At 40.5% G+C, this 16841-nt stretch overlaps 1 long non-coding RNA gene across 2 annotated transcripts; it reads left to right on the top strand.

The window, feature by feature from the left end:
- The first annotated feature begins 9053 nt into the window (after window positions 1–9053).
- Window positions 9054–16415, top strand: LOC137468704 (uncharacterized). Of its 2 annotated transcripts, XR_010996124.1 has the most exons (4): window positions 9098–9196; window positions 12281–12401; window positions 14048–14259; window positions 15265–16415. It is a non-coding gene; the product is annotated as an uncharacterized lncRNA (long non-coding RNA). The 2 variants fall into 2 exon arrangements; XR_010996123.1 differs by lacking the exon at window positions 12281–12401 and having other exon boundaries at window positions 9054–9183.
- The last annotated feature ends 426 nt before the right edge of the window (window positions 16416–16841 follow it).

Genomic DNA, 16841 nt, shown 5'->3' with positions numbered 1-16841 from the left:
CTCATGGCTTCAGGCTCAGTGGGTGCCCGTGGATCCCAGGCAGGTCAGCACGCAGAGGAAGGTCACTTCTCTGAGGATGGAGTTTTCAGGGCAGGGAAGGTCTTCAATGCCTGCGGCACCACGGGGGTTTGCACTGAGCTTCCTTGTTTTGGGACTGCCCTCCCCCAGCTCGTTCTCAGTGCTCTCCTGCTGTGGTCTGTGCGCTCAGTGCTGATGCTGTTCCCTGGATCTGGGGTGTCTGGCATGGGGGCTGCAAGAGCCATGGTGGTTGTCTGCATGCATTGAGTGGCTGAATATATGGATAAAATCTTTATTAATTCAGGGGGACCGGGGACACAGAAGAGTAGTGGTACCAGACATCTGCTCTGCTGTGTCTAGCTTGTTCCCCTCTTCCCTTCAGGACTGAGTTCCTTCTTACCAACACTCCTCCATGCAAATTAACAGATGGAACTCACAGATATCTCATGGGACCCACAGGAGATGTAGGGCCATGCCTACATGCACGGTGGACTGGTTATTTGGGGAGAAGTAGCTCTGAGTTCCACAGCTGGTGTGAGGACTAGATTCCTCTTTAGCCTGACTTGATTTAACTGTGTAGCTACATCTAGGAAGACCCGAGCAGAAAACAAGTTCCTAGAGCAGAGCTCAGCATTGCAGCATCTCTTCTGGTATGTGGCTCCTTATTCAGTCTGCTGTGGGCAGTCCTGAGTTCACTGCTGAATCCTCAGCACATCCTGAGGACTCAGATGGCTTATGCTGACATCTAGGCAAGTGAGGTTATTCCTCTAGCTTTAGCAGAATGGAAAAAAAAAACAAAAACCAAAAAATGCCAAAACTTAAACCTTTTGCTTTAACACAAAACTTTTTAAACAATGCACAAAAATCATAGAAAACAGCATTTCAGATGTGTGTTTGACAATTTTTTTCTTGGTATTTTGTTTTGGCTACCATTGAAATGATCCGTTTGGTTTTTTTCAAAGCTGTAACACTGTCCCTGCACCGCCGCCCACCTCTGCATTTTCCAGTATTTTTCTTTCATCTGTAAAGAAGTTATGGTAAAGAATAATGACATTTGTGTACTTACATTGTTCTAACTTTAAGCAACAAGGTGCACAGTTGCATTCAGTTCAATTGATCAAAGCCAGATGGGCACAAAATGTTTGTGGGGCTTTTTTTCTAAAAAGGCCTGCATTTGTGCTGATATTTGTTCTCCATTCGTGCTGATCAGTGCATCTTTTGCCTTCAAGGATGCCATTAGTAATTCTCCTTTGTGTTCAAAAGCAGGAATCCATTGTGCAGCACTTGGAGAGCCACTCGGATGCAGGTAAAGAATATAACAGCTTGAGCAAGTGCTAATTAGAACCAATTAAAGTTAATTGACCTCCTTTGGCAGTAAAATGCATAATAGAACTTGCTCTGTCCTTGCAAAATGGAGATCTTGCCTTTAAGCATAAGAGTGAAGCAGGGTTTCATGTAGCAGCCCGTAGTAATTATGTGGGTATAACAACCAGGAAGCTGCTTGCTACAATTTGTTCTAATAACTGAGCTCTACTGTATCAGGGTAATGCAATAAAAGTGAGATTTCTTCTCCAGTCTATTTAAAAACCTAATTTTTACAGAGCAAATGAGCATCCCAAGATACCGATACTAATCTCTAGGAATGAGTTGGCAGAAAAATAGAGTCCCTTTTATAGGTAAGTAATGGTGTGAGCATAAAAGGCAGTTTTACGCCTGCTGGTTGGCAATAGCCCTGGTGCTCAGAGGTTGCATCTATCCTGGACAGTGGGAGAAGCTCTGGCAGGCCTGCACTGGTGCTCTGTCTGGGTGCAGGATCTGCCCACAGTTCAGAGGGGCTCCCGGCTGAACCTTGCCACGAGGTTGCCTTCAGTAGACTTCTGTTGGAAAAGGGGCACTGGCATCCACCCAGCTGAGGTTTGTGGTGCTGCAGGACTACACCACTGCCATGGGCAGCATTGTGGACATAGTCAGAGGTACCCAAATAAAAGAGAGAGAACAGGGGAAACAATTAAGGGTAGGAAATGCAAAATTGTATGAATTCAAAAGCATCAGTGGTGGGTGCTAAACTGTGAAAAGTTTCATCGCTGTGAAAAGTTCAAAAGCCATTTTTATTAGTAAACCAGAATTGATCCAGTTTCCATGACCATGCTTTGATGACTTTTTGCTTGGCAGGAACTGAATGCGACTGATTTTGCTGCTAACTTGGCCTTACTATGAACAGCAATAAAGGTGTTAGTCAGGTGGGGACTTTGATGTGACCAGTAACATCACTCTCCCTTCAGGGAATGTTCTGTGCTGGCTTGTTAATGAATTTCTTTCCTAATGAGTATCATTAAAAACCCTTTGATTAGCTATTTGTGTGAATGCCCTTCCTTTTTCCTCTAAGCTGCTACTTGTACGAGTGGCAGCAGGATTTTGCCCTAGGCAGAAAGCGTGCAGCTCTATTCCTCACCTCAAGAATACAAGTCTGAGGGAAATAGCAACAGGAAAGAGGGTGAAAAGAAAAACAAGAAAAATTAAAAAAGGCCTCATGGATGAGTTGAAGTTATTTTCTACACATGTACAACCTGAGCAGGCACCAGCATTCAGATGGGACTGTCATTAGGGGAAATGAAGAGCAATAGGTGGTGATGTTGAAGCATGCAACAATAATTTACATACACCTCGAGTGCCAACAGGCAGAGAAACAAATAAAGCTATAACCTGGGGAAAGGGAATGCCAGAGACTAAATGGACCGCAACGAGCAAACAAAAAATGCCGTGTCATAAAATGTAGCAAAAAGCCTGGAAAACAAAATTAAAAACAAAACAAGGCATTTCAGATCCAAGGCACTTTAATGAGATATTGATGGCACAGAAATTGCCTACTCCTATGCAAGACAAAAGAAGACTGAGAAACACAAAAACAATTAGGAAACAGATTTGGCCATCTAAGGTTTAATAGAAAGAGATGTGGCATGGCAGAGTACAATTAATCACCAATTGCCTGAAACACTTTGCTCTCCTAAACTCCTGCAGACCTGTCTCCCCTGCTCCAATCTTAAAATGACAGTCACCCAATCCAGTTTGTATTTAAAATAAAGCTCTGCCATTCCTTTCCTAGTCCCTCAAATCTCCTCGTGAATTGCAGACACTGACAAATAAATATTTTGTATTTACTCTGCTGTCACAGGCTTCAAAATACCTTCAGTCTACCCACCCCCTTCTTCCTTCTCTTTTCCCACCAGGCATAAACCTCATCTGCATATTTTCTACCTTGTCGTTAGGCATATAATGAGGCTTTTCTATTTTTGTCCTTCTTTGCCCAGAAAGCCATCTTAGCCACGTCACGCTTGGGGATGTATAAAAGTTCACTTAATATTAGGTCTATGTGGAATATGAGGTTTAAGTTTAAACTAGGTCACTGGGTGCCTTTAGAGCATTTGTAACTAAGGGGGAGCTACTGATTGATGAGTCCTGATTTGAGTGGCTCAGCCCTGTATTCAGAGCCTGAGAAATCCAGGGGAATGATCACAGTTGCAGAAGGATTTTGGCCGTGTGTCGCAACCCGCGTCTGCTGTGCCAGTGATGACCTGCAAGTACACCAGGGGTGTGGTGAAATCTGTGGAAAAATTTTAGTCTTTCCTTTAATCAAGATGAAGGATTAGCTTCTGTCATGTGTGGGCCGATTTTTGCCCGTCAAAGGAGTGCCTTTCTACTCAGTGCACTTAGCAGCTCTGGGACATTCAAACACATTCTGATTTTCTCTACATGAATGTTTGGGTACATTAAAAAACCTGTTTCCAAACATGGGGCTTTGAATTCCCTTCTATTATAGTTCATATGTTCCTTTGGATCTTTTGAGGGTTACCCAAACCCCAAGTGTTTTCATAAGCACTTATCACTAAGAATATTCAAGGAATAACCATTTCCATATTTTCATATACTTTGCAGTCTCCTCCAGACCCATAAAAGAGAACAGATATGAATTTCAGCATTTGATTGCTAATATGTTACACTTCTGATTTCATGGAGGGATTTAGGAGGCATGATTTTCATAGAAACTGATGTCAATTAGTTAATTGGAAACTTAACAGTGAAAGTACTAGACCTCTGAGATCTGGTAAGTACCCTTGTACTCTAGATGAGAGTAAAACCTTTCAGTACTTGTACAACAACTTTTTCCTGAATTAATTGGATCATAGAATTACAGCATTTGGTAATATTGCTGGTAGAGTTTTCTGGGTGAAGAAACTTTACTTTGAAACTCAGTTGCTCTGATAAGAAACTCCTGCTTGGACCAATATATGGAATTTTGTGGGACAAGTGAGTCTCACATGCCTTTATAGCAGTAACAGCACTCTTGGTGGGAAAAAAAAAAGAAAAAAAGAAAAAAATCCAGGTAAACTCAGCGCCCTTTAGTGAATACAATTTTTTGCATGTATAAGCCAGGAAGTCATAAGCCAGGAAATGTTTGTTTTGGCAGGGGTGTCTTTGTGCCTGTCCTGGCACCTCACTGGTGACACTTAGAGATGGAGCAGCCATAGGAGTGGAGGGCAACGAGAAGAAAAGGAAACTGGGGGGAGAATAAAAGGACATGCAGTATTTCAACAATTGTTTTCAGGACAAAAAATAATTCTTCTTTATGTTCTTAGACAGTTGTGTAGCACATTATGGACACAGAAATTCTCCTTTTGCCCACAGCCCATTCTCTTTCTTTAGACTTGGATGAATTTAAATACTTGCTCAGAAAAGAAAATTTCAGGAAAAAAACCCTTATGTTAAAAATCAAAACAATGTGGGTCTGTTCTTAGTGCGGGCCTCTGACTATCAATATTAGGATGTGTCAGTGAATTGATTATTGTTTGTAAACTGTTCCTAGTGCTGACAATGATAATGACAGAGTGCTCTTAATTGGTCCCAGGGAACAAAAAAGAGATACAAAATTCTCCTTTTTTTTTTTTTTTAATGGTAAATAGATGCTTTTCTTTTCCTCTGCTACTCAATATTTTTGTTGTAGTCTTGAGGGTGTTTTGAAGCATCTTATGCTGTTCACTTTCTTAAATACGCTTATTAAACTGAATGTGGTTGAGCATGAGGCTGACATTTGGTGGTTCTCACGCAGTTTCTAATAGCTGCAGGGTGCTCATTTTTGGAAGCAGTTTTATGATGCCACAGAATGTCTTCTCTGCTTTTGCTGGCACATATCATGCCATAGAGCTGAAGCTGGAGCTGTCAGGACTGTGTGTCTCTATTTAGCAGCAGACCATTGTTTGTCATTGAACAGATATTCTTGGAGTTTTTTCAACTATAGCATAGTTGCCAATGGTTAAAATTTCAAAGCTTCATAAATGACTGTGCACAGGAAGATGAATCCAGCTGGCAAACTTTCTACTTTTACGATTTTTGTAGAAGTCATCAACAGGGGAGCCAATAATTTTCACTCTCTGATGAAGTCTTCATTATGGAGCATCTGAAACCTTGTTGTAATGTGAATGACTTTGACATTATATCTGCAGTTATGTGCTTGCACGTCTAGTAGCACTCAAACAATGGGAATTGAGCAACACAAAGAGCCCCTGAAAATAGAGCAACTAAATTTTCCTCTGCATTTATACAGCGTACAGGTGTAGGGAGGGTCTCTCATGTTATTTATTATGTCTTTGTCAGATTATTTTTATTTTAATTTCCAGGTACATAAAACCTGCCAAATGTCAGCACTTGTAACTATCAGCTCTCAATAAACACAATCTACAGGGGAGGTGAGTCATATTGGGCACAAAAAAGAGTAGGTAATGAACAAATACATAATGAACAATGGCAAAGGAAGGTCCAAGGTAGGCAAAGTTAGCCCAAAACACTTCCTGTGTTGGTCAGATTTAATTTGAGGTTTTGTCTGTGGACAGATTCAGGAACACTTGTCACAGGTGCTCAAGACATGCAAAGAACAACTACAGTGAATAATAAGGTTATTGTGCTATAATGGTATCATAACACCTGAAGCAGCCATGGTAGCTGTTGTTTCATCCTTCTTCAGCATTGATTTTTTCATTTTGAAATGAAATTGTTACAACTTTGACCCGCTAGTGGATTCTGTGATATTGAGGAAATGTTAATAACTTTTTTCCTCTGTTCCTCTTATTTCTTTTTTTTGTCTTCTACTTCCCTGCAATAAACTCATGTTGATCTTACTTGAGATGTAGCCTATTATCTGCACAATCCTGCTGATAAAGCACTCCTGGATGACTGCACTGAAAAAAAGAAACCAAAAAACAATAACAATTGGCCAGTGCTACTAAAATAAGCTGTATCTCCTGGTTGTCTTTACAGAACTTGAACTTTTGTCAATGTTCACATCTCTTCAGAAAGGAATTTCTTATTCAGGAAAACAAATAAAGTTTTCCTTCAGAGAAAGAGTTTGATCCAGGCATTAATTCACTGCCAGACAGGATCTGATCCTTATCCTTTCACGCACTTCTAGCAGCATCTTACCTACAACAGTCCCAATCAATAGGTGGGGTTTACTCAGAGTGCAATATCTGTCTCATCCTGTTTATACAAGCTACCTGGACCTTCCTTACTCATGTAATTAATTTTTCACACCACTGTTCTTAAATTTATTATTTCCTACTGTCTGGACTGTAGCATTTTAATGTATTCTGGCTTCAGTATTATTAATTTTCTTATCTTCATTTTTCCTTATATTTTTTAAAGACATGATTTTGTTCTTTGATTCCCCTCTACTTCTTTGCTTAAGGAAAATCAGAGCCTAATGTTCATCCAGAGCAGACTAATTTACAGGTTGCCTGCACCTATCTACCTGTTAAGATACCTGTTGCTGCTTTTACGGGTGTATCTGGTAAATGTTCAGATGCTCCTTCCTTCGGTAACTCGTGTGATGTGAAAAATCCTGGCCAAATAAAATTCTGGCTTTGAGAAGCTTTTTCACATCTCCTAGATAAGCCTATCTCCCTTTGTGACGTGTTGTATTTACAAAGTGTAATCAGTGTACAGCTTTGAACAGTTTCACATTTTCTCTTCCAAAATTTTCCTTTAAGTTCAAAAGTTATACTTGGAAATTTTCAAAAACAGCTTCAGCCTCCCTGAGCATGCATCCACACAGCCTGTAAGGGATTTGAGATGGCTTGAGTTCAACACAGCTAGTTAGGGAGAGACAGAACATGGCCAGCATCCTCACTCAGCTGTAGTCATAAATCATCATACAACCTGGCATTGACAAATTGATCTTTGCCTTGAGCATCCAGGAATTTTGTAAGAAACCTGGCCAGGGAAGGGGCTCAAACATTAGCAGTAGGGATATGCTTTCAAACTTCTGTATGGAGGGGGGATATGTAAACAATATGCTTTGTAGGCAAATTTCTGGGAAAATCTATTGAAATTTTTAATTTCTCAATTACTTTTCCTGGAATTTTCTTTCAGTTCAGTTGCTATCTTTGTTGTCCAAACGAGCAGGAGCAAGTTGGATATCAGATGATAATCAGGCTCACCTGTCAGCACTGATATGGGAAAAATAGCAGGCCAGTGGCAACTGAGTGCACCAAACATGGTTGTTAAAAGGTAACCAGCTCGTCAAACTTTGCTGAAAATGATGAGGCTTTTGGGTGGCAGTTTAGGCTGCTGGTAGTTGGAAAAACTGTTCTAATCGGACTCCCAGGCTGAGTAGCTGTCACATACGGTAAATCTCCACAGAGACTGAAAATAAGCTAAGAATTAATGAGCTGCTAATTTCAAGACTGATGTCTCTTGAATGTCTTCTTTTCTTTCCCCGAGATTTTTTTTCTTATCCCTTCTCTCCCCCTCCCCATTCTTACCCTTTCCTTTATACAAATTCCTTATCTCCCAAGCAGCCATTGCAGCACTTTTCTGTTCATGCGCCGCTGTGTGTACAATAGAGCTTAACCTGAATGGTACAAGAAGGCATTTTGGTATCTTAATCTACCAGCAAGTGATTGGCACAACTGGAGGGCTGGGGGACAGAGCCCCATTAAGTTATCCTGTGAGAAAACGGCATGAACTTTGTCCATAAGAACACATTTCTTATTAATTAGTGTCATTGAAGTGCTGCTTCCTGAACATTTTAATGTTTCTTCTAGCTGCCGATCTCTATCTGTTCACTTTAGCTTTCCTCCAGATTCTTTATTACGTCCTCCAGTCCTCTCTTCTATGGCAGTTTTTCCTTCTTTTTCTAATTTTATGGTTTTGATTTTACCATTCTTCCTGCCCTCTACTAACCTTCTTCTCTGATTTATCTAGGATTTCCGACTCTCATCCTACTCTGCAACACCAGCCTTCCCACCATCTAATTTTCCAAGATTATTCGTTCCTCCATCTGCATTGCTAATGTGAAATTCACTACTTTAAATATGTCATACTAATACATGAATAGCTAAATCTCTGAGCATGCACAGAGAAACTAGATGTCTTCAGAAAAATGAGGAGACTCAAATTCGCTTGACTGCTAATGTGAATGATAGCCCTGTTTTATCATCTACCTGATTTCTGCTTGCTACAAAACCTTAAAGGATTTTCTTACACCTTGTATGTGGGTATACAACCATAGGAGAGGATTTAAGAACTTGCTAAAATCATAACAGTTCTTAAAAAAGGTCTTGCTGGAAAACATTTATCTTTTAGAGGGGTGGGGGACAGACCACGCTGGTAATGCCTATTTCTTTTTTGTAATCTCCATGGTGCTGTTACAGAAAGATTAAAATTGCTTACAGGCCTATTGTCTGGATAGTGTAAGATGTGAGTACAGTAAAATAGTATTCTTTTTCCTCATTAAAGTATTATGAGTCCACTTTGACATAAAATCCATAAAACATATAGATTTGGGGAACTCTGAATCATTAATAACACAATGGCTTGTTTGTGGAATAAATATAAGAGAGAGATGAAGTGGAAATTAAATGTAATTGAAAAGGAAGTGAATTTTTGCTCAGATAATATACCTTAACAGTATGGTTTAGTCTACTCGTTTTAGCAGGGACTGAGAGGATATCAGAGTTTTGGAAACAAGGAAGCTGGATCTCCTCTTTGTGCCATGTGCCAGATCTTTCTTCACTCCTACTGCCTCCCTTTCCAGATCCTGTGGTGTTTGTGCCAATTTGGTGTAAGTTATGGAAATGTTTCATCTTATGATTTTTGCTGCTTGGATGCTGAAGGGTAAGCCTCCTTGGTACAAAGATAAACAAAATCAATCACAGTACAGAGATGCTGTGTTCTCATTTTCCCTTTTCCAGCATGAGATAATGGTTTCTGTGTAGACTGGAACCACAAAATTGCATTGACAGTTTCTGGGGTGCTCTTGTCCTCTGGCACTGCTGGCTGGGAGCACAGAGATTTCACCAGCAAATCTTCATTTCCAAGAGGTATTTAAATAATCTACTAAAATATTTTATGTAAGTAGGTAATGGGATTTTTCAACCATTTGTTTTCTTAAGTGCTGCACAGCTGAAGTTGAAGATTGGATAGATTTGTTGCCAGTATTTGTTACATCAATTGCCTTATTCCAACTTTTCTGAAAAGTCCAAACTTTTCAGATGTGTGCCTTGCAAACTACTGGACAAGTGTTTTGTATTGACACCAGACTAGTGAAAAGGGAGATGAATTGTTTCACAGAGTAGATTACAGACTGGTGGCACTTCATGGAAGGCTGGCAGAGTTACAGAAGTAGTCAGCTGATATTCACAGCATCATTTACCAATAATGGGATCAGGTTACACTGAGTCCCTCAAACTGGCTTTGGTCAAGGTTATACCATGAATTTATACCAAATCATGAAGATAAAGGAGTATTATATTACTAAAAATACTGTATTACTTATCAAAAACATACATTCTATCTAATAGATATCTGAATAATATAATATATGAATACACCAGCATTTTACAAAGATTCATAGATAAAGTATGCAACAAAAAATTGTTGCTAACTGTTGCTCTGCTGTCAAGATTATAACTAACAAAAACACAGTGAAAAGAGTCCTCACAACCTGAGTAAAATTTCTATTTTGACAAAATAATGCTCCTTGAAGCTGGTTTCATGAACCAATAAAGCAATCCATGGATGTGTGAATTATAGAATTACCTATTAAATGAAAAAATAAATGCCAGAGGTGTGGGGGAACCTTATGTTTGGTGTCATTGTCTGATAAATCTGATTTAAAATGTAAAAGGATTTAAAGAGATCATTACTTAGGCTAGGATTAGTAATAAATAAGCAAAAGCTATTTTGCTGAAGCCCTAGGTGAACAATGGCACTTGAAAATAAAACACTAGCAAGATGCCCATCTCCTCTGGGAGAAGACGGGAGAGCCAGCAGTTCCTCTTTGTAAGCAAACAGCCCAAAGAACGCCAGCATCTTCCTGGTGCATTAAGAGTTAGTCAACAGGGCACACTTTTTGTGTGGTTTTGTGATTACCTGTTTAATCATAAGTGATGGTTAGATTCAGAGGAAAATACAGGGCTGCTGCATTTTTTCCATCTGCTCTTTGAGGGTCGTATGTGTACATCTAAGCTCATTCTTCTCTCATCTGTGTGTATTTGGTTTTGGTTTTTTAATTTCCTCTTCCAAATGTGTCTCGCAAGAATGAAAATATTGAAATGTGACCACAGATTTTAAGAACTGATTTTTCTCCCACATGTTTTTAATTTTTTTAAATATATGTCTTACTGGAACCAGACACATTCCAGCACAAACACACACACACAGAGGGCAGAATTTTCCTACTGCAGTAGTTCTGGCACAAGACCTTGCACAGCTCCTCATAATGATCTACCCGAGTGAATGGGGTGAGGAGCATTCACACATTAAAAAAATATGATGCCAAATTCAGCATTTTGAGTATGAAATATTTAATATTAGGAGAAAATTTCTCTACTGGGAGTCACAGGAAGAGGTTGCCCATAGGAGTTGTGGATGCCCCATTCCTGGAAGTGTTCAAGGCCAGGTTGGATGGGGCTCTGAGCAACCTGGTTTGGTGGAAGATGCCTTCACCATGGCAGGGGAATCGGAACTAGAAGGTCTTTAAGGTCCCTTCCAACCCAAACCCTTCTATGATTCTATGAAATGGGAAAAAGTTGATCATCCTTTGTTTTTTGGCAAAATATAACTTCAGTTGTTACTTGCATCCATAATTCCACATTAAGTTTTTGTGCAGAAGTAAGTTTTTTAAGATCATGTGTTTAAGTTTTGGATGGAAACAGCTTAAAGGCTGTTTGATCCACCCCATTAAAAAGATCAGTGGCACTGTAGCAAGTATAAACATGGCAACAACTTCCTGGAATTCTCCCATGTGGAATACAAACAGCCCCATTTCACCAGTGTATGTCACTGGCATTTAGACCCCATTAAATTAAAGGCATTGCTTGCACCCATCATCTGTTATTTATGCCTGGTCCTATTTAAAAGAAAAACACATTTGAGAACTTAAAAACTGGGTCCCTCGGGGAGCTGAACACCAGAGGAAGGAGCCCCTCTACCCTGTAGTTCCTGCAGGCACCCGAGAGCCTGAGAAAGGCAATGGCACCGGGGTTTGGCAACCATGGCCACTGGGCCAGAGCAGACTAGAAGCAGCAGCAAGAGGAGTTCTCTCCACCATCTCTAAGGATTGTAGGGCAGGAGGAACTGGTTCATCTTGGCCTTTATAACCCATCATCCTGGGGCAAGAACTGCTGGGTTGCTGTGCCTAAGCCAAGAGTGAATCCGAGGGGAAACACCTCCATGAGCACGTGTCCCACACAGAATATGTTGGCAAAAAAACTGTGGTTCTTCTCACAGCAGGAGCTCTCTGGTTTCTTACATGGAAATCTGAGCACGAGTTTTCAACCTTGTTTGGCTTTTCAAGAAAAAAAGTGGATTTGTTTCCACTTCCTGCAGGATTCTGAGTATCTGCTGGTGCTGTAGAATCACCTCTGCAAGGGTAACAAAAGAAGTATTGCTGTAATGCTTGGGGTCTGGTCTGGGGGAAGGCTGCAATTATTTCTACATAGAAAAGGTTCTTGGGAGGCTCATGCTTGTGACTTGCATACAACAGAGAGGATATGCTACCTTGGTGTAAAAGTGGCTTGTACTGAGCATCTGCACTGGGCACATCAGCACAGGGAACGGCATCCAAGACCAGCAATTCCCTGTCCTCAGGGCCAAGTGATGCAGAACAGTTGTATTTGTGCTGCTCTGCACCAGCCTCCTACTGACTGCTCCGCTTGGCTTATCTCCACGGCGCTGAAACCTAATTATTTTCTGCGGGTTTGTCCTTGAGTTTACAGTGTCTGAAATATAGTGAGAATTGTGCTGTAACATGGATGTCTTTATAGCCCAAAACTGAGGTACTTCGTGGGAGTCATGGAACTTTCAAGGCAGCAGAAGCACTTGGGACAGTGGTGAGAAAGTGTGTTCGTTTATATTGCTTAACCCTGATACGGAACAGACTAGCAACATATGTAGATTATCCCTACAGCAAAAAAACCCAACAATTTTAAACCTCCCTGAATTCAAAATGCATATTTTTCTCAATTTCTAATAACAGATGGTAGGCTGTGTTACCCTCCTGGCTTTGAGGGGGCCTCTGAGGGTGTCCAGGCTCTGCAGTAATAAGACTCCGAGTAACCTCAGAGGGGTGTCTGGCTCTGCAATAAAAGTCTGAGTGCAACAGTGCTTTGGTCACCGTTGCTCCCGCTCCCCAAAATTGCTCCTATTTTAGCTGTCAATTTACAGACTTAAACCACGCTGGCTTTGTAATGGATACATATATTCCCCAAGCAGATAATGTTTTCAGATAGGAGATCTCATCCAGTTTCTGAGCCCAATGCACCTGGGTGACAGCAGAGTGACAATGTATAACAGCAGATTTTGGATTGCCCCTAATAACTTCTTCTGTAACTGGGTGCTTTAGCTACCCCAAACCAAGCACAAGGCTTTTTGCAATCCCTGAAAATGGGTAGATATCCCTTTTTTGTGTATATATGTGGCATGTTTGCAGTTTCTGAGGAACAAATCAGTAGAATGCTGCTATTACACTCATGGAAACAAATTTATATTTTCCACATGGCTCTGGTCCTATGGATTAAGAGAAGGTTTTAACATATTATTTTCTTTTTTTCTATTAAATTCAAACAGTTAGTTTGTTGTGTTGTTTGTTGTGTTTTTTTTTTTTTTTAATGGAACAGAATAATTTCCATATTTATATTCTGCGTTTTGTATCTGAAGCTTTTGGTGTTAAGTATGCGTTGTGTGTGTGTTTTACAATGACTGCCCCAACACACACACTCCACATATGTTTCCTCTCCTGATTTGAATAGGAATCTAACACTGCAAGTGAAGTACACTGAACTACTGTTTCACAAGCTGTCATTTAAGTGATAGATGGTAAATTGGAATTTTGCCATGCAAATTAGTTAATGCTCAGATGAAGCCAGTGTTTAACTATTCAAATAAGATCTCAGTCTTGATCAGCTGTTTCAGCTTATATCTCCAGTGAAGCAGACAACTAGCTTTCAGCTGGAGCAGACAACTAGAACTCCACAAAACCATCAACTCTGCTCACTTAGAGCCATCTCAGTAGATCAAACGATGTTCAAACAGCACTGATCTGTAGCTATCAGCTGGAAACAGCCAAAGATGCTGTTTCTTCAGGCAAAAAATTGTGATAGTTGGTAGTATTTTGAAGGGAAAATTTACATCTCTGGAACCCGCTACATCCAGAAATGTAAAAATACAACAAACTCACAGTGTGACCTTTCTTTTAACGAGAACATATGTAAAATTCACACACAGAGAATAGTATATTTAGAATCTTAGTGAGAGCCAGGAATAACTCCTATAGCAGAGCTCCCTAAGCCTACATTTTAAATGCATGCAACCTTTCCTTCAGCAGTTTGCTGCTGCTTTTGTGCACAGGAGACCTTTGAAATCTGGGAGGAAGAAAGCCCCTTGGCTAAACAAAATGCCCTGTCTTTACCTGAGAAAAATCCATGCTGTTTCACATTTATAGCACTTAATTTCAACTTATTTTTCTTGGATTCCTCAGGGAAATTTCAACCTGTCAAATAACTGAGAAGGAGACATCTACAGAGCCAGTCCTGCTCCGTCACCAGGAGACTTGCAGCAGCCTTGCTTATCCCTGAGAGGTACCAAGGTCTTAATAAGGATGGGAGGAAGGAGAGCTTCTTTCCCACTGCAGATCTTCCTCATGGCCCTTCACTGGAGTCTCCTGGAAAGAATTGCCACAGTCTTTTGGAGGTGAGGAATAACTACAGCTGAATTTTACTGCTCCTGTCTCCTCACAGTTATTCTCAGCAGTTCCAGTGTTTGCCTTTCTCACAGGTCAGAGTGACAGCTGCTTTTCCAGATAAGGCACTTGATCCTGCAGTTCAGGTGACAGTGATCTCTGCTGGGAGTTCATAGCATGCTGCAAGTGATGATGGGTGATGGGAGTACAGCAAAAGTGTTATGCTATTTCAAGAGAAGAGGGCACAGAAAAAAGGGATTTCTCTCCACTGCAAAAAAAATGAAATCTTATCACCTTTGCCTCCAACAGTGTGAGTGCCACTATGCATGTGACAGTAAGGGTGATTTGTCATCAATGCTGCTTTTTTCAACCTCCTCAGAAAACATCCAAACTTCCTCTAGAGAGGTTTGTAGCACACATCTTCTAAAATTTTGAAAATATTGCACACAGTAGAGACACACCTGGTCTTCTCTTAAGTCCCTCAAGACAACATCAAAAAGTTAGATATCCAGCTAATATTAGTGGGTGGGACTGGTCCTTCTGTCCCACAGAGTCTGGCAGGGACAGAAGGACCAGTCCCACCCACTTGCTCTTCCTCAGGTGATGCATGTGCTGGCTGCCTCCACTACTGTCAGCAGGGACAAGCTAAACAAGTTTCTGAAGAAGGACAGAGTGCTGAATTTTCCAAAAGAAGGAACCACTGAGGGAATCTGGGTTTGAGATGTCCATGAGTGGGAAGAGAAGTGAGAGGAAAGAAAGGACTTACAGAGTGTGGGGTTGCAGGAATCAGCTCCAGGTTTTGTAAGATTCCAAGGGGAAGGAAGAGACAAAGCAAATGATGCTTGGAAGGGAGCACTGAACTCAATTTAAAAAGGAAGGCTGTTAGTTTATACAGTTAGCAATCCTAGCAAAGTCCTTTGAACAATTATTTTTATGCAGTTTTATGTGTATATGTATGGAAGGGGCCATTTTCCTCTTCACTAATGTGTATTCTCATCACATCCCATTCTTTATAGGCATCTTAACAGCATCTACACTCTGAAGACATCTGCTGAAAGTGATGTAGGTACCCAAATCAGTTTGGGCTGGCCTGGCATTTCTCCCAGTGTTCTGACTCAAAGATGATATGTGTTGCTATCGTTTGCAAGATGTTCACAAAGCAACTCTGTACAAAAGGAGACCGTACAGCGTGCCACCATTTGAAATCTCTTTACAGTGTTTTTCCATTAAAACAACAAACCTTGGCAGCTACCATCTACTTATTTCCGATTTGCAGCCAGCCAGTTATATCACTTAGAATGCACTCAATTAACAAGATGCAAGTTCAAGGCACTGCCTTTACGTAGTTCTAGTTGTGCCTTAGGAAAAACTTACTTTTGTTTTCCCTTCTGTGTGTTTATTTCCTCCACTGTTTTTGTTAATCCCTCCTACATGCAATAGCTCCTTTGCAAACATTATTGCAGCAGTGACCTCAGAGTGTTCTGAGTGCCTTCTACAAGTCAGATATTAAAAGAATTCAGTTGCCTCAATCTCTTACTGTGCCCGTCAGTCACCACACTAGATCTGATTCCTGGAGTGGGAAGATTCCCAAGAGTGAAATTTGCTCCAGTGAATCTGGGCCTGACAAACCATATTCTGTTTTTGTGGATTACCAGATGGAAGAGCTACTGTAAGGTCTGCAATCAGAAGGGCAGACATGCTGGCTGTAGAGGGGATGGAAACAATAGGATGGCCTTCGGCATGGTCTAACCATCCAAGCACAACCAAATGACCTTGCTGAGCATTTATGATGCACTTAGCCCATAGCAGCAGCCTGGCTTCTTTGTTCTCAAACCATAACTGCTCTGTCTGGTGGGGTGTGTCACCCTCTAAAGCTCACTAAAGAGGAGGCTCACTGGGATTTAGGTGGCTCTGCCCAGAAATATACACAGAAACACAAAAGCATCTCGTGAACTGTTTTAGAATTGATGCCTGACAGAGTTAATCACAATGTTTACAGAAACTAGGCTGTGGTTCAAGATTGTGATGCAAATATCACAGTTTCAGAGTGGGTCTAGATGAAAGGCTTTCCCAATATAATGTTTTTTCTCCTGGTGAAGACATAATAGTGCTAAATATCTTATGGCACTGACATTTTTTTACTTAACAAAGTGAGTGCCACAAAGCAGGAATTTAGAACTTCATTTTCCTGTAGTTTCAGTAAAAGCAAGATCATAGATTATGAAGAACAAAGCGCAGATATATGTAGTGAGTGTTAAGAAAATTTATGGAAACAATGAAAGTTTCAATTTAGTATTATTCAATATGATTTACTGAATCAAGGGGTTTAAGATTTTGCATTGAGTCCTACAGATAAAATAAATTAATACAGGTCTTCAGGTTTGCTCTTTATCTATCTGTTTTATGAAAATATTTTTTTTCCTCTCAAAATGTTTGTAAATATGTGCTTTCCTGTTCTGCTGTCTTGTCTGACACATCTGACGTCCATGTCACATGAGATTTCAATTTTGCAGTGGGAATTCCACTTTTAACTTTGCCTGAGTATGTTCAAGACTTTCTGATTTAAACCTAATTCTCCTGCTTCTAAATAAGA

Source organism: Anomalospiza imberbis, chromosome 2, assembly GCF_031753505.1.
Source record: "Anomalospiza imberbis isolate Cuckoo-Finch-1a 21T00152 chromosome 2, ASM3175350v1, whole genome shotgun sequence".
Classification (NCBI taxonomy): Eukaryota; Metazoa; Chordata; class Aves; order Passeriformes; family Viduidae; genus Anomalospiza; species Anomalospiza imberbis.
This window is presented reverse-complemented; position numbering and strand designations above follow the sequence as displayed.